We start from the raw sequence: 24,077 nt of genomic DNA, 5'->3' as shown, positions 1-24,077 counted from the left end.
CGTTGTTAATAGGAACCTTACAATTTTACGACGCGTTTTTAAACGACGCTAGTTGTGCGCGCACGTCCTGAGGCGAGACGCGACGGCGTAGATTATACATTTTGACTTAAGTTTTTGACTGGGCGACGTGTGTAGTTTGAGCAACATCATTTTAGACTATTTAAAAATGTCGTCATTCAGAAATGCAAGAACTGCTATCGCTTTTGCCTATGATGCAGCTTTAATAAATGACGAGGAATTTGTCTTACTATACGATTCTTGCCGTTCGAAAAATCCTGAAATAATGCACAATGATTATCCATTATTTGATTCTGGTAGAAATAGACGAAGTTACCTGTTTTTTGGATTTTTGTTTTAAAAAGCATGAAATACCGCTGCTTGTTGAAGCTTTAGGTTTGCTTTACCAATTCAAGTGCAAGCAAGGAACAGTTTGCACTGGATTTGAGGCTCTTTGCATAGCCCTTCGTCGTTTTGCTTATCCTTGCAGATGCAGTGACTTGGTATCTCAATTTGGTAGATCTGTGCCTGAACTTAGCATGATTACCAATTCTGTGATAGATTTTATTTATGAAAGGCATGGGAAAAATAACAAATTGGAATCACGATTTACTGAGTCCCAATAACTTGAAAATTTATGCTGAAGCAATTCACCAGAAAGGAGGAGCTTTAGACAATTGTTTTGGTTTTATTGATGGCACAGTGAGGCCAATTTGCCATCTAGATGAAATGCAAAGTTTACTATACAATGGTCATAAGAGGGTACATGCTATAAAGTTTCAATCGATCACTCTTCCTAATGGAATGATAGCCAATTTGTTTGGACCAGTTGGTAAGCACATCATTTGACTAATATCCTTATGTTTACTTTGAGTTTCATTTAATTTTTTGTTTTATAGAAGGAAAAGGCACGATTCTGCTATGTTAGCCTCATCAGGGCTACTGCAGGATCTACAATTATATGCCTTTTACAATGATAAACCCATGTGCTTGTATGGTGATCCAGCCTACCATTGCGTATGCACCTACAAGCACCATATAGGAACAGGCAACTTACAGTCCACATGCAAGAATTTAACAAATCAATGAGTGCTGTAAGGATATTAGTTGAGTGGATTTTGGGGACATAATAAACTATTTTAAGTTTCTTGATTTTAAAAAGATCTATAAATCAGCCTTAGTTGTGTTGGAAAAATTATATAGTGGCTTCATTGCTTAGAAATGCTCTGACCTGCTTGCACTCAAATACAACCAGTTAATTTTTTCAACTTGAACCACCTTCACTTCAAATGTACTTTTCCTAATTTTTTAAAGGCTTCATCATGTGATTATAAAGCCTATCAACAATAAATAAATAACTGTTTAAAGAAAACATATTGTCTACAAGTTAAAGACATTGTTATCTCATTTCTCAACCAATTTAGCCAAAAGGGAAATCAAAGCTTGCCCATGTTGTTGTTGTTGTTGTACCAAAAGCAATTGATTTTGTTGCATTTGTTGGTTCTGCTGTCTTTGAATTTCCATAAAACTCTCAAATTGCTTGTTTTGCTTTTCCATCAGTTGCTCCCTGATTTTTTTTTCTGCTGCTATTTGTTGCCTCTGCAATTCCAGTCTTCCTCTTTCCAAAGCAAACTGTCCTCTTTTACTTTTCTCTCTTTCTCAGCCTTCTCCTTTAGGAAATCTAAGGTTGAGTCTCCCCCTTATCTTACTTTTTTCTTAACCGGACCCTCATCATTTTTTTCTCTGCTTGGTTTTTGCAAGATGCTCCATGGCTGTTTTTCGCATTTCTTCTGCAGCTAGTTTCTCAGCATCAGTTTTCTTCCTTTCAGTAGCATTAGCTTCAGCAGCCACAACATCATTTGCCTCCTCTCTAGCATTAATTTTCCTCTAGCAAGTCATCCAGCTCATCATGTTCTGGAGAAATTTCACTTGCAGCACTTTCTACTCTCTCCTTTACACGGTAGTTGGCTATCAATTTTCGCAAGCGTTCTATAACTGATCGCTGATCTACTCGAAAGCATAGATGGTCATGAAGTTCCAACTTTCTGGCAATGCTGTCCCACAACTTTCCTCTTTCGATAGATTTCTTCCTTGTCTCAAAGATTTATGACACCACTACCTTTTTGCACAATTCAATGTCATGTTTTATAGTCAATATCATCACAAAGCCAATTCTAAACAGAATTTAGACATGATGAGTAGGAATCAAGCAATATACAAGGTCAATTATCTTAGGTAGAACCTGCATGAAAAGAGTTAAAAGTACTAGTGTAATATGCTGACATATCTAATTCAGTATGAATTAGAATTATTTGGATGTATAATATTTCATACATGTTTTATTACTTTGCCGACTTAAAAGTTAAAGTTCAAAGAGTGTCTAATGCTCATTAAATATCCAAAACTTTGTAAGGGCTTTATTCCTTCCTATACTTGAAAAAAACAACATGATTGCAGCAAAGAATACATGCTTTGTTATTGATTTGATTAAAATTATCAATATCTACTGATATCCTAGGATTTCATGCCCTTTCTCACCAAAGAAAAAAGTTTAACTTACGGTGAACTTCTTGAGCATGATGCTTCAGAAGTCATACTTTAAATTAAGAATTCCCTATTACAAATAAAATTTGAGTTTACAAGATGTCTTTGAGATTATGTTTTATCATAAATTTTTTTTTCAAATGTGTATGGCTTGGCAGTTAGGCAATTTATCGTTTGACAGAAGGAAAGCTCATTTTCACTTACCAGAGAAGCAGATATAGGACTTTTCAACCTTTTTATTTTCTTCAATTCGCAAGATGGTCTTCCGCTCTACGACGACTCCAAAACAAGTAAAAACGCCGCGTCGTACGCTTGCAAAAAAAATAAACGACGCTTGCGCATGCGCATTTGTCTTAATTGTACTTCCGTTCTTGTTGTTGAGAAGCGCGTCGTAAAATCTTAAGGTCCCTAATGTCTAACGTTGTAAGAACGTTGTCTAAACGTTAAGGTAATTTTTTGGTCGTCGGCGTTGTTAATGTCTAACGTTGTATAAACCTTGTTTAACCCTTTAAGTACCAGTGTCTGATATATCCAATGAACTCTACAACAACTGGAAGGCTAACTCATTATACACAAACCTAGACTTGTTTGGGAATTGTGGCGATTAACATGGCCAAACCATACAAGTTTCCGTTGCTTTACAATGGCTAGGAGCTGTTGTTGCTTGCCTGCAGCATCATCGATTTGTTGCATGACATACTGGTTGGTCTTGTGCTCTGAGTAATGGATGCCTAGTAGTTTTCTGTAGCACTTGTTCTCAAATGCCTGGATCCGCCTTTCAGTTTCTGCATTCAACGTCCAGCTTTCACATCCATACAAGAGGATAGAAATCACCAGTGATTTGTATAACTTGATCTTAACAGGGAGGCTGATGTTTGTGCTCTTCCAGATGGTGCCGAGTCTAGTCATTGCTGCTGTAGCTGTGCTTAGCCACAATTCCCTGGCTAAGACCATACTCCATAGAAGGAGGACGTAGAAGAGGCCGTCAACGAAAAACCTGGTTCGATAATATTAAAGAGTGGACTGGACACATACTAAGCAAATTGCTGAGAATGACAAAAGACCGAAGACAATGGAAATCCCTGACTGCAGTCTCTATTATGACACCCCTACAACATGAAAATGTCACGGGACTGACATGACATAATATGACAGACTTGTTTCAAGCCACATAGAAGCTGATTTGCCGCTTTGCGTGTATCTCGCGTGGACTGTTTTATTTGCGTCAGTCGAGAAGATTTTATAAAAAAACGGCATGGCTTACCATGTAAATTTTTCAGGGCGGATAAAAACTTCAAATACTTCAAAATCGGGTATGAAATTTGAAAAGCTGCGTGATAAAAACTATAATAAAATCGACAAGAGACGATGGGTGTAATTATTTGCTTTATTTTGTGAAAAATGAAAATGTGATGTGCGCGAATCTGCTTATGAACAGTTGAACATGGAAGATAATCTCTTTCTTTAAAAATTTAGAAAAATAATCAAATACAGGTTATATAACAGGATCAGAAAACGTTTCACTGATTTTTGAATAAAATGAGCTTCGTCAGACGATGCTGGTCACTTTGTTGTTCTTTTGCTACAAATGATTTGTTGTAACGTTTTCCATACGTGAATAATGAAAGTTTGAAGTATCTCTCTGCTGTAAGTTTGATGAGCTTAGACATGTGTTCTTCTTCCAAATCACCTTTTACCAATACAGTCTCGTGGTCTTCAAACACTCGATGGCTGGAATTCATAATGAAATAATTGCAGACGTTAAGGGTCATTCTTTGCTTAATCTTTTTTGTAATTAAATATGCTTCGGGGTTAGCTTGTTGCCAAGGGTAAACCCCTCACTTTCCTGGAGGGTGGTTAAGGACTCAAAAAACTCCCATTTAATTGAGTTCTTTTGCCATTAACAAATGATTTCAAATGATGTAGGGCATTTCTTGCTAATTTCAACATATGACATGGATCAAGGATAGCGTAGATGTAGTACTTTTGTGTAGGATGTTTGAATTTTGTAATTATTGTGTTGTAGGATGTTGTGAAAGTGCAACCAAGTTATCTGAACATTGTAAGGTTTACTGCTGTACCATCTGTTGTGATTGATCACATACGAAGTCCTGCTTCAGCTGCCAATGAAAGTGCCATATTGGCAAGTTCGGCTTTGTTTTGCCACTCATTTTGGTTGCAAGAAAATATCCTATTGGACATTTCCAATGACTTCGTGCACCCACAAGAAGAAATACAACGGCTTCAGTTGCAATTTCACTTGTCGTTTCAGTTGGTATTGGTCTATAGTCAACAAAGCCCACATATCTCTCTTGATTTGCATCCCACAAGGTTTGTTTCTAATTTCCATTGCATCTCTTACAAGGAAGCCATCTCTCTTGTCTGTAGATTTTTTGACTTCTTCTGATAATGAAATGAATGCTTCCTTAATGAATCCAGGCTCACATTTTTTAGTGCTGGACCATTTTTTATCATTGATGGAATTGGAAGAGGCTATATTGATCTAACATACTCATATGCCTTTGGTGAATAATAGTTAATAGTTGTTGAAAATTCTTTCACAGTGTCTGAATATCTTCGTGCACAAGGTGCACAATTAACATTGTTCTTGGTGTCTCTAAATATTGAGAGTTGTATCTGGTCAAACTTCGCATGCAAATGTTCAGCAGCATCACTTCATATAATCAGTTTTTCTTTTAGTTCCTGAATAATGTCTGTCATTGTTTGTTGTTTTGTCCGTCATTGTTTGTTGTTTTGAACTTTAATGTCCATACCAGAAGAATGGAGAACAAGCAGAATAGTGCCCCTTTACAAACAGAAAGGTGATCCCCTAAGCTGTGTAAACTATCGAGGCATTAAACTCCTCTGCCACTCACTGAAATTATTTGAGAGAGTGATAGAGGCGAGACTGAGAGAAATAGTGAAGATAAAGGACAACCAATATGGATTCCAACGCGGAAGATCAACCACTGAGCCGATGTTCTGTCTGCGGATGCCTTAAGAGAAGTATAGAGAATTCAACAAAGAGCTACATATGGTTTTCGTGGACCTTGAAAAGGCATATGATACAATCCCAAGGGAGCTACTATGGTACTGTCTAAGGAAGCGTCAAGTCCCGGAGGCCTATATTGAAACCATCAAAGATATGTATAAGCGCTCTACCACGAGTGTCGCAACGAACGTTGGTGAGACTGAGAAAATTCAAGTAGAGGTCGGGTTACATCAAGGCTCGGCACTAAGCCCCCTACTCTTTATTATCATTATGGATGTAATCTCGGATGACACGACAGAGGACACACCTTGGAGTATGATGTTTGCAGATGATTTGGTCTTGTGTGATGAGAAGAGAGAACATCTGGAAGGAAGACTAGAAGAGTGGAGAAGATTATTAGAAGATGTTGGCTTGAAAGTTAGTAGAGCCAAGGCGGAGTACCTCCCACCGAGTGACTGCATAGGAAACATCAAGCTAAGAGAATATGCTGGACCCGGAAATACAGATCTACCAAAGTGCGAGACATTTAAGTACCTCGGGACCACCATCCATCAGGATGGCGGTTGCAAGACCGAGGTTTAACTACGGATTAGCCGGGCATGGAATAAATGGAGAGAGTTAACGGGAATGCTCTGTGATAAGAAGATGCCGAAGAAACTGAAGATCCTCATCTACAAAACGGTGATACGCCCAGTGCTTCTGTATGGGAATGAAACTTGGCCTGTTACAGACTACCTAGCAGAGAAGATCAGTGTATGCGAGATGAGAATGATACGCTATTGTCTTGGAGTCAGCCTGGAGGAGCACAGAACAAATGAAAGCATAAGAGAAGAAGCGAATGTCATGAGTATACTGAAATTGATGAGAAGAAAAAGACTGCAGTGGTTCGGACATGTGTGCCGGCGTGAAGAAGATGTAGACATTCGGAGAGTTTATGAGATGCAAACGGAGGGGAGACGGAAACGAGGACGCCCAAAGCATCGGTGGAAGGATACCATCAGGAGAGACATGCAGCTATGTGGTGTCAAAGAAGAGGATACCCAGGACAGAGCAGCCTGGAGAAGTCTCATAGAACTGGGTCTCCGGCAAAGACCCGCTACCCGAGCAGGAGAAAGCGGAGAAAGGTGACCAAAGGTGACCATTGTTTGTTGTTTTGATTAGTCCGCCTTAGTTGTTGTTGCAATCCTCTAATTTTTCATTTTTAATTTTCCTTCCAGGTATGTTCTTGACTCATTTGCTTCTCAAATGTGTCATATCCGCAGAAAATGTTGCTGGTGTCGTGTTGTTAGCAAATGTTACTGGGGTTGTAGCCATAAAAATTGTTACTGGAGTTGCAACTGTAGATGTTGTGCGTTTGAATAATTGATAGTTGAACAGAACATTCAATGCCAAGGTTATGGTTGCAATAAAACTGCAAGCCCAGAAATATAAAGATAAGTAGCTATATATACTAGTGTATAATTAAAAAGTAAAAAAACTTAATCAGGGTTGTACTTGATATAAAAGTTTAAGCATGTAATCATTTGACCATGTGACTGACTAACCTTACAAGAAATAAGATAAATACATGTTGGACGATTTTTTGCCGCTTTATTCTCCAGATCCCAAACTGAATTCTCGAATATATTTTCTTTTCATTAAATAATCTGTGAAGAGTGCTAGACATGAGACAACCGGCGATAAACAACATCACAGTCCATATCATCGTGTTGATGAACACCTAAAGTTAGAAATTTATAAAAGATTTAAAATTTTTAATTTTATTAGGGGATCTTTAGAGTAGCATAGGATATGTTGTCCTTCATGAACTAAAGTTGTAGAGCAATGAAGCGTTACATCGTTCTTAATACTAACAAGTATTGCAAGAAAAAAAGCACAAATATGATTAATTTTGGGTATTGTTTTTAATGCTATATTTAAAACAAACACTCTTTTATCAAATAAAAAATGGCCGATTTTTGTTTACCTATAACTAATGGCCAGTAATGATGGTGAATTGCTCATGCAATCCAATTAAAAAGAACACAAGCATCACCATGGCAACAATTAAAGAAGTAACCATGGCAAACATTCCAAAATCTAAGCTTCCTGTCCCTGCCCAAGAATTGAGGGCACAACGTGCATCGTCTAAAAACAGCCTCATTAAAACGATGGCACACAATAGCATAACCTACAGAAGAATGAAACTTTGCACATGTATTACATCCATAAAAAATGTGATATACATAGCATATCAACTGCAATACATTTATGAGTCAGTCATAAGTTTAGATAAAATGATTTACTCACAGACGCGAATAATTTATTGACTCGTTGACTCGTTTTTAGAAACTAAAAGCCTTTAAGTATCGTCCCTATGTTTGGCTTTGATGCTTGTATATAAAAAAGAGGAGTAAATTATCGTAAATTGACATAAAAAATGAAGAGCAAAAATTATTCATCGAAGGCAATTTGCTTTAAATTTATTCGTACTCTAACGCAAAAGAGCTGAATGTTTTTGGAAGAAGGTTGAAGCTTCATCAAATTTTTTTAATTTCATGATTTATCAGTCACAGAAAGAAACAACTTTTGATTATGAGTCGAAGAAATTTAAAGATTTAAATGACCGCCAACGAAGAAAGAAGTAGCATAGTTAAATTTCCAGCCAGCATTTAAAACTCACCAAGAATAGTTTCACAGTTACTTTCAAATAGTGTAGAGTTGAAAATTGAAACGCGTCAACTGTAGTTCAATAGACTCGCGCTATACAACTAAATTGTTCCATCTGAGTTTTACTCAATAGTTCACAACGGGAAGCTATGCATTATTTACAAGCAACTTGTAAGCAAAGGAGCCCACCTGTATCGTGAGTTGGGAAAGCACAGAAACAATTTGTAACAAAGGAAGAAGATTGCGCATGCGCAGTTTAGTTTTCGTTGATGAGTTGGCTGCACTGGAGTTGTACAAATAATTCTTTTCTCCTTTTTTCTATCTTTTTCTCTACTTTACTTTAAAGAATCGCATTAACACAACAAGAGGCAGTAGGAATTTTTATTCTACAGTAAGAAAAACAAACTTTATCAACAATTTGCTGAGTAAATTGGTCCAGCACGTTTAAGGAGATTAGTAACTACAGTTAATCATTTTATCATTCCTATTAGTCAAAAAATGTAAAAGGCTGTCTGCCATTATGATGATGACAAGTGTAATAAGGTATACGTTGCAAAATTTTCTATACGCCATATCTCCAACATATAGAGTCTTCTTTCTGAAGTGAAAACACCTCATCCTCAGGCTTTTTTGCCAATCTTTCTTTTCATATGTCCTTCACTATCCATATGATTATTAACACTATTAAAAATCCGTATACATTCATATATAGAAATGATAATATTTAAACACACTAACATGAGTAACGTCGTCAACTTAAGGGGCGTATGAAGTAGCTATTTACAGCAACTATAAAATTGCACATTAAAGTTATTTACAAAACGCTGCATACAAAAAAATTAATACTTAGAATATGACATAGTGTATAAGGTTATAAGTCAATTACGTAATCACAATTGATTTCAATAGAAATTAATAAAGTAGAACGTGTATTATAAAAATATTACCCCTCCGAACCAAGTATCAGTCTTCGGCCACCCTTGTTACTTTTACCAAATAATACTGTACATTTTCAGTTTATCTATGATAATAGGGACCTTAGTTGAATAATGAGTTGAAACTCAGTTTGTTTGCTTCATTTATTTAACAGAAGTACAGTTTTAAGTAAAATCGGTGAGAAAATAGCTACAGTTTCAACTGATTATTTAATTAATGTCACTGGCGTCGTCGTACAAGTTCTGCTTTTGAATAAATGATAGTTTAAGTTTGCATCGACTGCAAAAATAATGGTTGCAATGAAACAGCAAACCTGAAAAATAGAGATAAGAATGCTAAATATTTGAAACACTCAAAGACTTTTCTTTGGCAGACTAATACTTCATGTAAGTGTGTTGTAAAATGTGATTAAGTAGTCATTTAACTCATTGATATGTATATAACATGGATCGCGCATCACTAATTAAATTTGAAGCCAGAAGGCGGCCATATTGAACAGTCCCACTTCACGAGGTTGACGTACAAAGTATATTAATTTCTGCTGTGAAAAATTTCGAATTCGTTAACTTAAGGTGCATTGAAGAAATTGCTACGTATTAGCTTTAACAACATTAAGTGAAGGAAGCAGTTTTACTATTAAGAAAAGATTTTTTTCCAAAATTTTCGTGACACCATTTGAGAGAACTATCGCAAAAGAATGCTTCTAGCTTCACGTTGAAAGATTTTTTAAGGTGTATAAGTACAATGTGCTCCAAAATTCATTGCTATCGTGGTTCTTTACTATAGACTATTATTGTGAGTAAGACTGTTCAATATGGCGGCGCCTCTAATAATACCTGTCTACTTCCGGCTTCAAATTTTTGCACTAAAACGATATCGGAAATGCACGAACCTTGTAAGATACATATCAATGATTTAACTACGTGAATGACTAACCGTAGCACTAATAAGATGAAAGCATGTTACACCGACTTTATCAGTGTCCAGGGAATTACATAGTGTATTATAGATCTTCTTGCTATAATATTTTCGAAGAGTGTTGGACATAACACCACAGGCTATTAACAGCATTACACCCCATAGCACCATGTTGATGAACATCTAGAAATAGAAATTTAAAGAATTTCAGGTTTCTCACGAGAAAATGAAATATAACATTGAGTACGATACTTTTCATCGACAAAATACTGTGCAATATTATCTTGATGACAATCATTGATTCAACAAAACAAAATTTCTTTGATATTTTATACCTACCGTCAATGGCCAGTTAATCACAGTGACTTTTCATGCAATCCAGTTACAAAACAACGACCATCACCATGACAACAATCCATGAGACGACAATTGCAAACATTCCAAAATATAAGCTACCTTTTCCCCAAGGGTTGATGGCAGAACCTACGTTGTCTAAAATGCTCCCAATGTACTTATTGCAATCAATAGTACACCCTACAAATGAATGAAATATTTCGATATATATGCATAAAGCATGGAACTGAAAAATATAACACGTGTATATATAATTTGGCCGAATGCAGTAATTGCGAGGGTCGGCCATAATTTTAAATAAAGTAAACCACTTACAAATTCTGCTATCTTCAAGAAAAAGGGAATCGTTTTGATGTATTTAGTTCCCTTCGGTATCGCCCCCATGTTTGGCTATAATGCTGATATGCAAAGAAAAGTAAGTTGACGTCATGACTGGTTGAAAAATGACATGTCAAAAGTATTAATTAAAACAAAATTTAGGTTAGTTATATTACGCTTGTGTGCTTAAAATTGGAATTTTTGTTTTTCCAGTTGCTGTGTAAAAGAGCCTGTATTTTAGAAAAAACGTTGAAGTATCAGACATTCAATCCATAATTTATTAATTATGGAGAAAAAAAACACTTCTGAGTATATTAATTCGATAAGAAACATAAAAATAAAAATGACAGTGAAGAAGAAAGAAAGAACACAGTTAAATTTCCAGCAATCGTATGAAACACTTAACGCAAAAAGTTTCGCAACTACTTGTGAACGATATGCAAAGATAGCGTTTATTTGAAAAATTAAACACGCAAGATGTTGTTCAGAAGACTCGCACCTCTTTACAATAATTAGTACAAGTCTCGTTATATATAATGTTATGAAAGTTATGCATTATTGATCAATCACCAACTTGCAAGGAAAATGAACTCACATGTCACTGGAAAAACACAAAATATTTACTTTCATATAAGGGCAAGATTGTGCAATTTAGTTTTCGACTCATATATTTGGTTACAATTGTCGTAGATTTATAAAAATACTTGATTTTTCTTTCTTCTTCGATCTCTATTTCTCATCACATCGTCGCGATGAGAAGTAGCGGATTTTTTTGCTTCTGTATAGTTGAACAACTTCGCTGTGCAACTTCTCTCCGATATATAACGCATCACTCGATTACAGTCATTACAGACTGATGTTACTCAATTTAGCGTTCTTATTTGTCAGAAATTACAATTTACTGGCTGAGGTTAGTCAGTTCAACAAAAAAATCACCACAGTGGCCCTCCGACCCTACTGTATGTTATCTATACTGTGTTTCTGCTGTGCAAATTTTATGTCCGTTTTTAGTCAATTCCATATTTTAAATAAACACAAAATATCTTTAATGTATTAGTAAAAAATTGGCTTGTTTGTCACTGCTAATCAAATCCAATATTATCTTAACATATCAATCTATAATTTGATAATTGACTGTAAATCATAGCAACACTCTTATTTTGATAATAAATGGTAAATTATACATCTGAAATAATGACCTTGAACCACTTCCAGTAAACATGTGAAGAAGCAGGTAGCAGAGGATATAGTTATATCTTGAATCAACACCTGTCCGCATGGACTCCATGCTGTCTGATATTTTTATATTAACATCTGTATGAAAATTTTGTTTAGGAAATAGAAACGAGAATTAAAATCAGATGTTTTCTGGAAAAATTCACAGGTAGGCATAAAATATTATTTAAGCACGCGGGTTTGGTGATATAAATTTATTAATAGTGTGATTACACAATTTATATCACAAGTAAAGGAATAATTAATTACGAGTTTCAATTAAATTTGCTCTTGCAATAATTTATTCGTAAATCCACCTGTTATTCTAAAGAGTAGCGTATTTTTAAATGAAGCTAAAAATTGCAAGAAATGTATTGCTTCTGTAACATATGCAGAAAAAAAGGACTTGAGCGTTAGGTGTTGGACTGTCTATAAACAAGATGTTTATAATGATGTCGCAGAGAGACAATTAAGATGGCGCTTTGTTAGTCCATCATTCCTATAAAGCTTATCAACTTAAAATAAATAATTCCACGAGTACTTTCAGACGATAAGCAAGGATCCCAAACACAAAGTACACAATATCCAACGCTATTCTGCGTTAGCATTGTACGAGCTTGATAAGCTATCAGTCCAGATCCATGTAACGAATCACCATAAGACAAGCTTTCAACTGATTTATCTCTTGTTAATCTTTGACACCCCTTATTCCGTCAAGAAATCCACTTGTCAGTCAAACATGATTCCAGATCAGTTAAAACTCAATTGAACTTGTAACCTGCAAGATTTATACTGGCTTATTCCCCTGTTTATCTATCTTATTATTGTTTCTAGAAAGACAACCTGGCAATGAGTTAAAACATTTGATGTATTCTTCTAAAAAAGCCAGTCATGTGTCCGATACAATATCTCCTCGACCTTGAGACTAAACCAAAGGTAATAATAAAAACCTTCTCTAGCCGACAATTTGAAAAAACAAATGAGAAAACACACTTCAAATTTCATGAATCTTCGGACACTTTTTACACGGACTTTTTACCGCAGCTGACACGGGAGTTTTCTCGACCGTAGCCGTCGAAAATTCCGGTCGGAGGCGGTGCTTTCTCGGCCGAAGTCGGAAATTAAAGAACCACTAACCATCACAAACAGTGACCACTAATCACACTCATAACAATCCTCCACTAAGCCATGGTACGCACTACACATACGAGCTTCTGGCAAGTCACCTTCAGGGGCGAAACTAGAATGTTAAGTGGTGGAACGTGAATATTCATATATTCAACTCTGCTTGATTGATTTGGTTTGTCTGCCATTTGAGTAGCTGAATGTAGGAATATTCCTCACCCACCCCCCCCACCCCCAACATAACGTCTTAGTTTCGCGTTGGTCTCCTTAGCCTACCTTTTTTCATTTAAGTTCATTTGCTTTTACAGCATTTGATAAAAAGGAAGTTCATTAATGCGCTACACAATTCAAATACGTTAAGACAAAGTGCAGTAGCGTTTGTGTAACATCAATATGGCAAATTAGTAATTTCAATAAGATCACTTCATTATGCATTCTCTTAAGCGAAAGTCAACAGCGTTAGTCAAACGTCAAAAGCATTTAGTGAGCATTTAATAAAGTTTTGGGAAGTACAATAGCATAATAACAAATAACATTAAAACTCCATAAAATGTCAATAACAATACATGTTTGCAATGGCATGATTATAACCGTCAATATAGCAGAACCATTTATCCGTACGGTGTCTGCCATTTGAAGATAGATTTGAGAAAGTTTTTCAAATGTAGGAACTATAATTTGTCCGTGTTCACTGTGTTTGAGTCATTTTCACTGGTTTACGAGTGAAGCGGAACAGATGTGGTTTAAATACGCGCACAATAGAGACGACCACTTTAACACTTTCACATTCATACACTTAAAAAAAATAAAAAGAAAGATTCTTGAGGGTTAATCATGCAATTGCAAACATATAGTAATATTGACATTTTATAGAGTTTTAATGTTATTTGTTATCATGCCATTGTACTTTCCAAAACTTTTATTAATGAACGCTACATTCTTTTAACATTAGGAATTCATAATGAAGTAATCTCTGATCATTTGCTATGTAGATTTTACAAAAATGCTATTGATTTTATTCTATACGTCTTTGAATTGCGTTTTATTTAAATGACATGCAAATGCTTAAACTGACGTATTTAAAATATAGCTCTGTTGACTTTAGTGAAATCGATATCTATAGCGGAGAGTCAGTCTTCTGTAGAAGTTACACACTAAAATTCAGACCTTCAAACTTGCTTGTAATGTAAGCGATGAATTTTCATTTTTATAGACACTAGAGCCGTATATTTTCAGCAATAATTATGACAAGAAGAGAAGATGTTTTTAGCAAATGGAGACCAAACTTCAACATTACCTTTCTAACAATTTGTACTACATTGTATTTGTTTTATCATCTTCCTAAACTTACTTGGTGTGTATTGCTTCTTTTTGAAGTTATTCTCATTTCAATGTAGATCTGTCTACCCAAGGAAATGAGTCAGTTTTTAAAACAGGAGGAGAAACTGACCGACACGAGTTGCAAGGCTCTGAAAGAGCACCGAAGCAGGTAATGTGTGTTTTTATTGATGTTTTATGCGATATACATGAATGTCAATGTTGACACTCAGGTAATATTTTTTTCTTACAAATAACTTTCATTTTTTTGTCATTGAAACGCTATAAAACATGAAAACTAACCCAAACCATGTACGCTACTGTTGAAAGCAACAGGATTAAATTTTGCTCAGTATGTTTCAAAAAACTTAGAAAATGTATTCACAACACATGCGCTCACTGTTTACTGTAGTAGAAATGTAAACGGGAAATGTTTACTGTTGTAAAAATTTTACTTTATTTCGATATACCGTTTGAACGTAAAATATGATTCAAATTATTGGATTTTGTTTCACGCCAGTCCGTCAAGTGTAATGATATTTTTCGTTGCTATGGAAAAGAAAAGTGCACATTAAACTGAGGTAGCTAGAAGCATCAAGAGATCCATTTCCAGAAAGAAAAAATTTTGAGATAACGGTTGGGACAAATTGGCAGTGAAACACAAAATTTTTCTGAGTTTGATCAAATTCCTGTTAAATTTCCATCCACAAAATGTAACACTAACCAAGAATAGTTTCACTACTACTTATAAAGATAAGCAAGAATAAAGTAAAGTTGAAAACTAAAGGTGGAAGCACACGATCTTTAGTTTCACCGTTTGATACACTCATACCGAAAATGAACTGTAAGAAAGCAGATCTCACAGCATAGTTTTAATTGAAGATAGCTCGGTGTGTATTTCTGTAACATTTCACGAGAAAATTCATCAAAGTTCGCTTGTTCGTGATTTTCTTTGATATCAGCTTGCATTAAACTTCGTAATGCCAGTTTTTGTTTGGTGGACCATAAAGTATGCAGCTTTTTGTGTGCAATTTACGATAAAATCTTAGTGTCTAAGTGCAAACGTTCAAAGTTCAAACTACCCAAAAATAACGTTCACGTTTTATTTGAGTAAAAAAAGCATTCTAAAACTACAATAATCACATATAATCAGTGTGTATCTGTGATAATAAACGAGCTTTAATTGTCAAAGAAAATATTGCAAAAGTTCAATCCGCTGTCAAAAAGAACCGTTTAAGTATTCAAGTAAACCGCTGGTGAAAAGTACAGTTTGACCACCCTATGTGGAAGTCGTTGCAGGTGTAGAGGCCTTAGCCGAAGATTTGTGATTTGTCAAATTTTTTTGACTCTAAAGATGAAAAGTTTTTTCAGTCTGAAGATGACTACAATAAGGTTATCGAAACGTCAGTCAACAACAACAAAAACAGTCCTTCTCAGGACTATAGCAACCTGGACGATCTACATCTACAAACATTTAATGATACTCCCTTGTTCAAATCATTCATTTTAATGAATGGTAAATTATTCATATAAAAATACAATCTCTATTTTAAAAGCATGTTTGTTGAATTTCTTTGAATTCAATCTGGCTGTCTATATCCACAATCTCTGACTTATTTGACATTAAGAATAGCAATTTTCTGACAAGGACTTGTTTGTTTTTTATATTTTGTCGGCAAAATGTCAAGTTTCACTTTCGGTATGATTTTATGACAAGGTAGCTAATTTATTGCCTAAAATCATATAGCAAAATATGAGCAAAAACTTTGAACGTTAAATGTTATCTTTATTGCACGGGAAAATGACACAAATGGATGTAAAGATCACTAAAAACCATAAAATGTTCTCAAATCAAGTAGGTCTGGTGATGTTAGTGACAATTTAACCTTTCACTTTATTCCACAATTGGAAATAAAATAATAATCATGCGCTGTTAGAATTATATAACTCATAAGTGTTTCAGATCTCTTGAATTTTAAACCAACCTCCAGGAAATGTCCAAGCCATGACATAATACGTAAACCACCTTTTATCTCAGCATATTAGCCAGCTCAAAAATTATGGGAGGGGGGCAATAGTTTTGCCGTATTACCACAGAATAAAATTATACAGAATGGCCACTCAAGCTTCGTGCTTGCCGCCATTCTTCCAGGAAGATACTCAAGGTTTTTCACTTGTTTCCAACCACTGCAATTACATTACGTCATTTCTTCACAATGAAATCAAAAATATTTCAATATAAGAAATGACGTCGTGTCATTTCTGTGGCTGGGAACAAGTGAAAAGCCCTAAATATCTTGCTGGAATAATGGCTGCTAATATGCGCGACACAACATGCGCGAGGAGAAAAACATCAAAGGCTCCGACACGAGTGACCCTTCAGTATATTTCATATTCTGTGGTATTATGTTGAAATCACGTTGTCTCGACGTCAGTTGAACGTCTAGAGAATTTTTGTATGAATTTTTATTCAAAGGAACGATGTCTTCGTGGGCAAAGACGTAACTAGAACGTTAATTTTGGGGGGGTGTATATTCATGTATTCAGTTGTGCCTTACTGCTTTCTTTTGAATTTCAAATCACTTTCAAAAGAAATCACTAGGGCACGACGAAATATATGAATATGCACCCCCCTCCATTTAACGTTCTAATTACGCCTCTGTTCGTGGGCGACTAGAAAAATTCCTGAGAATGTTTGTTCTAAGAAAATATAAATTCAAATTTGCTACAACGTACAACAAATATGTTTGAATTTCTATCCATGCGCAGCATGTAAAACGTACCAAGAATAGTTTCATTCACATCTACCTTCTAACGGTGAGCAAAGATCTTGAGGAATTGAAAATTGAAATACACAAACTGCAATATGAAGGACTCGCACCGCGTTTAAAACGTGCGTTGCAGATCGTATTACAAAGTTTTGAGTAAAGCTTACCTAACTATAGCTGAAACACGTTGAGATCACGTCATCTCAACGTCAGTAGAACCTTGAGAGAATTTTTGTTTAAAAACTGAGGAAATGTATTTTTGTGGACTATTTTTATGTATTTTAGTGCTATCACATTTAAACTTCTTTGTCCAACTATCAACCTAAGATGTCGACCTTGTTTTGAAGTGTGAAGGCAAAATATATTTTAAAGAAGAGACGACTGCAATAAATGTGGGCTTTGCATTCGAACTTATTTATTTGTGCTAGATTTCTCTTCATGATAGCAAACTACACCAGCCGCATAAATGAATAAATGTTCAATGACTCAACGAATGAACGGGAATCTCAGAATTTTATTTTTTTTAGTTGTAGTAATTGGTCGATATAAAAGAGTTGCTTGAACGATGTTTCAATCATTGCCACTTTTTTAAATTTGTTATAAAAATTTGCAATGCGTTCACCAATCTGAGTTAAATTTAACATCAGACAGAGCAACGCAAGTTTTTGAATTCCTAAGAAAACTTTCTCACTCTGCGGAAGCCTGTTCCTTAAAGTATTAGTTTGGTAACAATACACCACAATTTGTGGTGAAAGATAAATACAACAGATGATTATAGTAATGAACATCATCTTGGTAAATGACTATTGTTACACAAATTAGCGTGCATGCATTTGACATTTATAGCACAAAATGATTAAATATTGACTTACTTTAAATACACTGGTGCCCAAATATCTTGATAACTTTTGCAGCAGGTTTTCACCTTAAGCTGACAGTTGAAATTGAGCTTCGATTTTAGAATCTTGCACGCTTCTGATCTGTACATAAATGATAAAATCAATGAAGGGATACGATGGGTTGATATTGTACCAAGTATCGATATTTCCAGATATTTCTGATACCAAGAAAGAATATTAGCCCTTTTAGTTGGCTTTCAGTTGAAATCGGTCAAACCAATCACAGAATAACAAAAATTTAAACGAGCAAACTACAAGACAGCAATTGGACAACCTTATAGGTCCGGCCAGCCCGCTAATCGGTCGAGGTTATTCCAGATCATCCACTGATCTGGCTATAGACCAATGGAATGGCTTAAATAAATGTTCTTGAACTCCGTTATGGGTCGAACCAGTCGAGCCATCCCGCTTATCAGTCAGCCAGTTATTATAATTCTAGATTTGTTTCTATCTACTGATCTGTTTACTAAAGTGGTATTTGTATAAGTTTTCATACATGAAACAGAATTTTGACGATGAAATCCAAACGATTACAGAACGAAAATTGATGATAAAAGAAATCGTAATCATTAAATTTGATAAATAATTTTGAACTATAAACATATGTCGAGTGACTGATTTGACATACCCTAGATCCGCCCTGAGTGATAAGATGTTTTACAAGAGAAACATCTGAATAATTTAATGTCCATACAAGTAGTAATTTTAGTTGTTATGGAACTCGTAAATGCATGACGTAATTTATCTAACTCCAGACATGCCAAGTCTCACGATTTTATCGTGAGACTCACTATTTTGATGTAAATCTCACGGTCTTACGATTTTTCTCGTATATCTCACGATAAATAAAATGGAAATCCTTAAAAGGTCTATAAATTTTTGTAGACATAATTATTAGTGTAGTGCCTTTGTGTCAAATCATCAGATAGTACGATCGGATCGTCTCCCTTGATCGCATTGACGAGCCATGCGGCGGCATAATGCATCAAGCTTGGTCATTGCGGGTTTCAGAGTTCAGGGGGAGCCTGGGCGCAGCCTGCAAGCAGCCACGCTGACGCGTGACGTGCATTTTCGGCACGTGGCATGGTAATTTACCAAACCAATATGGCGTCCACATCAAAACGATGTGCAGACGAAGTCGAAGAGGACGAATCTGACGATTCAGGCGATGATAGATCTCAAGTTAGTCCAGGAAGTTGGCATGTCTGTAACTCTGTCTCCATGCTAGACGATATTTTTTCTACATCAACAATGCCTTCAGCAGCATTGCTGTCAAATGATACGGCCAGGATCTTCTTTTATTGCCTGATGAGATGATCACATCCATCACATTTCAAAGAAGAACGTGTACGGGAATCGAGAATTTCTTCAAGAGGGAGGTGGTGACAAAGCATAATTAAGGAGAGACATGACACCACAAACACAATTCACGAATCAGAATGCCTTTGTTTGGTGAGTTTGGTTGTTGGTCGACTTACAGTGAATCGACAAAGAAATAGTTTGAGAAAATCGGATAGTATGTAGTTAACCACGAAACATTTTAGCAATATTGGATGATGGGGTCACAAGCAAACGACCAGAAGAGACAAAACATGATACTTTCTCCTTCCCTATGAAATGTTACATGTACTAAATGTACCAATTCGTTGGTTAAACTACAAACAGCAGTCGTAAATAAAATTGATTTGATATTGTCGGATGATATGAGCTGAACAACCAAATACGTACTGTGATTGAATCATAGTATTGAAAAATATTGAAAGTTTTAATTTTGAGGCTAGAGTGGAATTTGGTCAGTTCACTAATTTTTCAGGCATCAGTAGCCATTTTTGCAGTGGCCATGATGACTGTGGACATGAATGATATTTAATGTAGTAGAAACGCAACCAACGACAATTCAGCAACAAATATAATTTTACTCTACAAAGTTTTAAAATAAACGATGGTTGGAATGCAAAGTGAAGTGGTTGGGAATTGGATTAAGCCATATGATTAGAGACTAAGGGTTAAATGCAAAACTTTAATTTTTCCAAATTTACCGTCATCTATCTGTAAATTGCCATTTTTGGTGGCTTTGTATTTCTAGTATTCTTGGATTTCTTATTAATCTTAGCAGGCGTCAAAGCAGGTATTGGAAAAGAAAATTTTTACATTGGCACATTTTTTCCCTATAAATTTTTCTTCAGTGAGTTTCAGTCCATCAGCTTTTACTGTTGCACATTCAGTGCACCGGTGTCACACCACTAACTTGAGCCTCGTCCACAGCAATAATTTTTTCCAAATTTTTATGTGATTAGAACAAAATATATTTAAATATATATTTTACAGGACACATATTGTCACAGATAGTAACGTAATAACGTAATGTTTTTGCAATGTTATCCTACTTTTAAAAGTGTAGGTGAGACCCGATTTTTACATCATGGGAACTAAAGACCCCTATCCAAGTCCCCCCATCCTCTTCCTACGCATATACATGCAATAATAACCAGTTTATATGATTTTAACTCAAACAAATGATTTATAAATGTAATAGGCTCTTGCATGATGTCTTTATAACGCAAAATTCATGTACGTCATTATTAGCAAATCCTTTGCCTTGTTATGCATCAATCAGAAAAATATATTTATGTTTATATTATTTGAACTTTGCCTGATTTTACCACAAAATTTACAGTGATTTAAGCATAAAGTAAACAATGAAATCATGATTACGATGCTAAAGTACTCTGGTTGAAGTACATTATAATCTTGTAGCTCTTTGTCAAGATTGAGCACATGTTGTATCGGTGGAAATAAGAATTCCAGAAATATAGGTTAAGCGCTGTAAATCTTGGGTGATGAGTCTGTTCATTAAGACTAATAAATATTTAACGCAAATGACAACAAGCAAACTGGCACGTGACCAAGTAGGCGAAATTTGTTTGTACATAGAGTGGGTCGTTTGAATTTTAAAATCTGTACTGATAATTTTTGTGAAAGGTCGAAGTTTGGTCTGAAAACAGAACAAAGAAAATTGAATGAATTTAGTAAAGACTTCGTTTTATGATAACTAAAACAATACAAATATTCTTAATAAATTTGATATGCAGATGCTGTATGGTCGCACAAAAATTGTCTTTGTCTTCGTTTACAAACGTCCAAGCAATGAAATTTATGTGCCATTAAAAATATGTTATATTTTATTAAGTTATTCAATGGCGTTATTACTTTATTTCAATTTCTGAAGTTAATTGCGAGATATTAAAGAATAAAAAACACTTCAGGAATACTTTTTGCGTTCGCAAAATATATCCACTGTTATAATCAATAAATTTAAGAAACAATTTTACTAACCTATGCCGTATGTCTCTGCCTCATAATATTTTTAGAAAAAAACAAACTTCTTCAATGACAAGGCGTCAAAGGCTGAAAAGTGTCAAGAAGTTTGAGTGGTTGATATCAATCATTTACTACTTAAATTTTGTGATCCAATTGTTTCATTAATTTGAAAAAATTGATTGTGGCGTCCAAACACAATTTTAAAGAGAAGTGAAATCCTGGTAGTTGTTTTGATTCAATTAGATTTTTAAGAGGAAATACAAAAAAGATGAAAATATAATTAAATGTAGAGAGTAGTGTAATAGCTAAATTTTTAAACTTGACAGTTTTCTTGAGCATGTGTAAGTGTGTATAAGACACTGGCGAGTTGATATGGCATGTGATCATAAGTAATGTAAAGAAAACATGAAACCTGTACTCAATGATTATGAAATTTTATTTATAACTTTATTTATGAACATTATTGATTGTTTGTTAACTTCCGCGCTTTGCAGCAACTATCGTAGTTTCAACAACTTATCTAAATTCAGGCGGGGATCCAGCAGAAAAACTGACTGTGGCGCAGTTCATAATTAAGGATTTATGGGGAGAGGAAGGTAAATATTTCTTCACAAAATTTCTTTAGTTGGAACCTCGAAAACATTGTTACTTGTATAAACCAAAATAAGTTTGGAAAGTGTGTTTTGAAATAATCGTCTCCAGGCACTTTTACTGGTTTGCACAATGTAATAAAATGATTTTTAAAGGATGGGAATTTTCGATACACAAAACAAGAGAAGCGCATCACAACAAAGCTTAACATACGGACTGCCATTATGATAATCTCTTTAAACATTTTAAAGAAGTAATCCGGACTTCCCTACAGTATCATATAACAAGATTAAGTAGATAGTATGCCTGAACAGCAAAATGAAGGACTGAGGCAAGTATGAATATCAAGGATATAACTGAAAATGAGTAATTCTTAGCCACATTCTCCACTTTTTTTCGAAACTGCAGTAATTTTTATAGCATTTTATAAGAATTTTCAAGGGAGTTTGAAACGGAGTGAGCTGCATCATTTATGTCCCAGGCAAATGCAATTTTAAATGAAATGAACACTCTAATTACATGGACTGGATGTTATAATAATAACTAGAATTGAATTTTGTAATGTTAGACAATTCAAGACTGGTGAGGTATCTGAAGTAAGCAAACAGACACTCTTTCCAAGCAAATGTAACAGAACATGCACTGAAGAGACCACACCCACTAGCTAATGTACAAAAAGGCATTTAGTATTTAGGACTCAATGACTATTTCGTGAAAATTTGTTCATTATTTATAAACAAATGTTTCATTAGAATGTCAGCTTTCATGTACTGCAATGTAATTTTGTTCTTATCTTAAAAAAAAACTAACTTAAATTATACTAGATCTGAAAAAGAATTTTTCTTGTGTGAGATTTAAGAAAATAGCTACCTGAAGATGTTTCCTTTTCAAAGTTCGCTTTTCTTTATTTTCATGTACGTAAAATTTTTATGCTTTATCAAATAACTACTTATTGACTAAAACAAATCGTAATAAGATCAAACAGGATAGCCAAAATGCTGTAAATTTGCTTATATGAAAATTGAGCTTTGACCATCATAGTTATAGTAACAATAGTACCGGCAGCTGAATTTGAGACTATAAATCATGGAATTGTTTAAATAAGCAACTAAGTATGACTCCGAGGACTTGGGTGACATAATGATTCGTTAACAGCATTATTTTGTTTCGTCTCCCTTAACTAGGGGCCAGTTATTTAAATAGCAACTTCATTAGCAGTAGGTTAACATATAATGCAATGAAACTTTGTCTGCATGAGGTTTGTCGGCATGAGGACGTATGGAGGGAAATGGCAGGTAGAATTCAGCAACATGCACATGAATGAAAACACCATAAAGTTAAACTTTAATTAAAGATTGGTCATTGTATAGAACCTTATAATAAAGTAAAATATTTCATTTCACATTCAACCAACAATAAATTAATGAGCAGAAAACTTTGTTTAAATGATAACAGTTTTAGAAAAAGTTTATGTATCACTAACATTGCAAATGCTGCCGTATGGATATTGAAAAACAAATAGCCAATTAGTACGTATATTTTAATCCCAGCTGTCAAAAGCAAATTTAATATATGTGGTTTAAACATTCATACGAAACAGGAACATTATGTCTGGATATTTTAAATTTCAATAAGAGCTGTAGTTTATAACTTTCCGATGTTTGCAGTATGATATCGCCAGAGTAGAGCTTATACACCACAGCTTTTCTTGGCTGGTTATTTCCTCCCAATCACATTGTTGATACAACAGACACTGAAATATTTTCGCTTAAAATTTCTAGTTGTGATTATAAAGTTTCCCATTGCTTTCCAATAACACCAATCTTTTTACATTCTTCTATCAAACAGTGAACAGAAGTAGCAATAGCTTTTGGCTTGTGATTTTATAATCCCGTGAAGAAGATAAGTATCGAAGATTCGAAGTTTATAGTTGATCACTTGTATTGCGCAATCAAAATCCATCCACCGTGGCTCACCGTGGCTCACGTGACTACAGCTCGCTCTGTGATTGGTTTGCAGCCCTGCACCGTGGCTGAAGACTACTATATTTAGCAGCAATTGCGAAACTTTTTACATTTTGACCGTGGCAAATTAAAGCTGTGATCGCAGCTTCGAAGTTACGAACCTTTTCCG

At 35.0% G+C, this 24,077-nt stretch overlaps 1 long non-coding RNA gene across 1 annotated transcript; it reads right to left on the bottom strand.

The window, feature by feature from the left end:
- Positions 1 to 9,225: 9,225 nt before the first annotated feature.
- Positions 9,226 to 10,402, bottom strand: LOC124436596. Its single transcript, XR_006945398.1, has 3 exons — positions 10,376 to 10,402; positions 10,055 to 10,219; positions 9,226 to 9,431 (listed from the first exon to the last, which is right to left on the bottom strand). It is a non-coding gene; the product is annotated as an uncharacterized LOC124436596 (long non-coding RNA).
- Positions 10,403 to 24,077: the final 13,675 nt, after the last annotated feature.

Source organism: Xenia sp. Carnegie-2017, unplaced genomic scaffold, assembly GCF_021976095.1.
Source record: "Xenia sp. Carnegie-2017 unplaced genomic scaffold, XeniaSp_v1 HiC_scaffold_16, whole genome shotgun sequence".
Lineage (NCBI taxonomy): Eukaryota > Metazoa > Cnidaria > Anthozoa > Malacalcyonacea > Xeniidae > Xenia > Xenia sp. Carnegie-2017.
The sequence above is the reverse complement of the archived record's forward strand: the minus strand, read 5'-3'. Positions and strand labels throughout refer to the sequence as shown.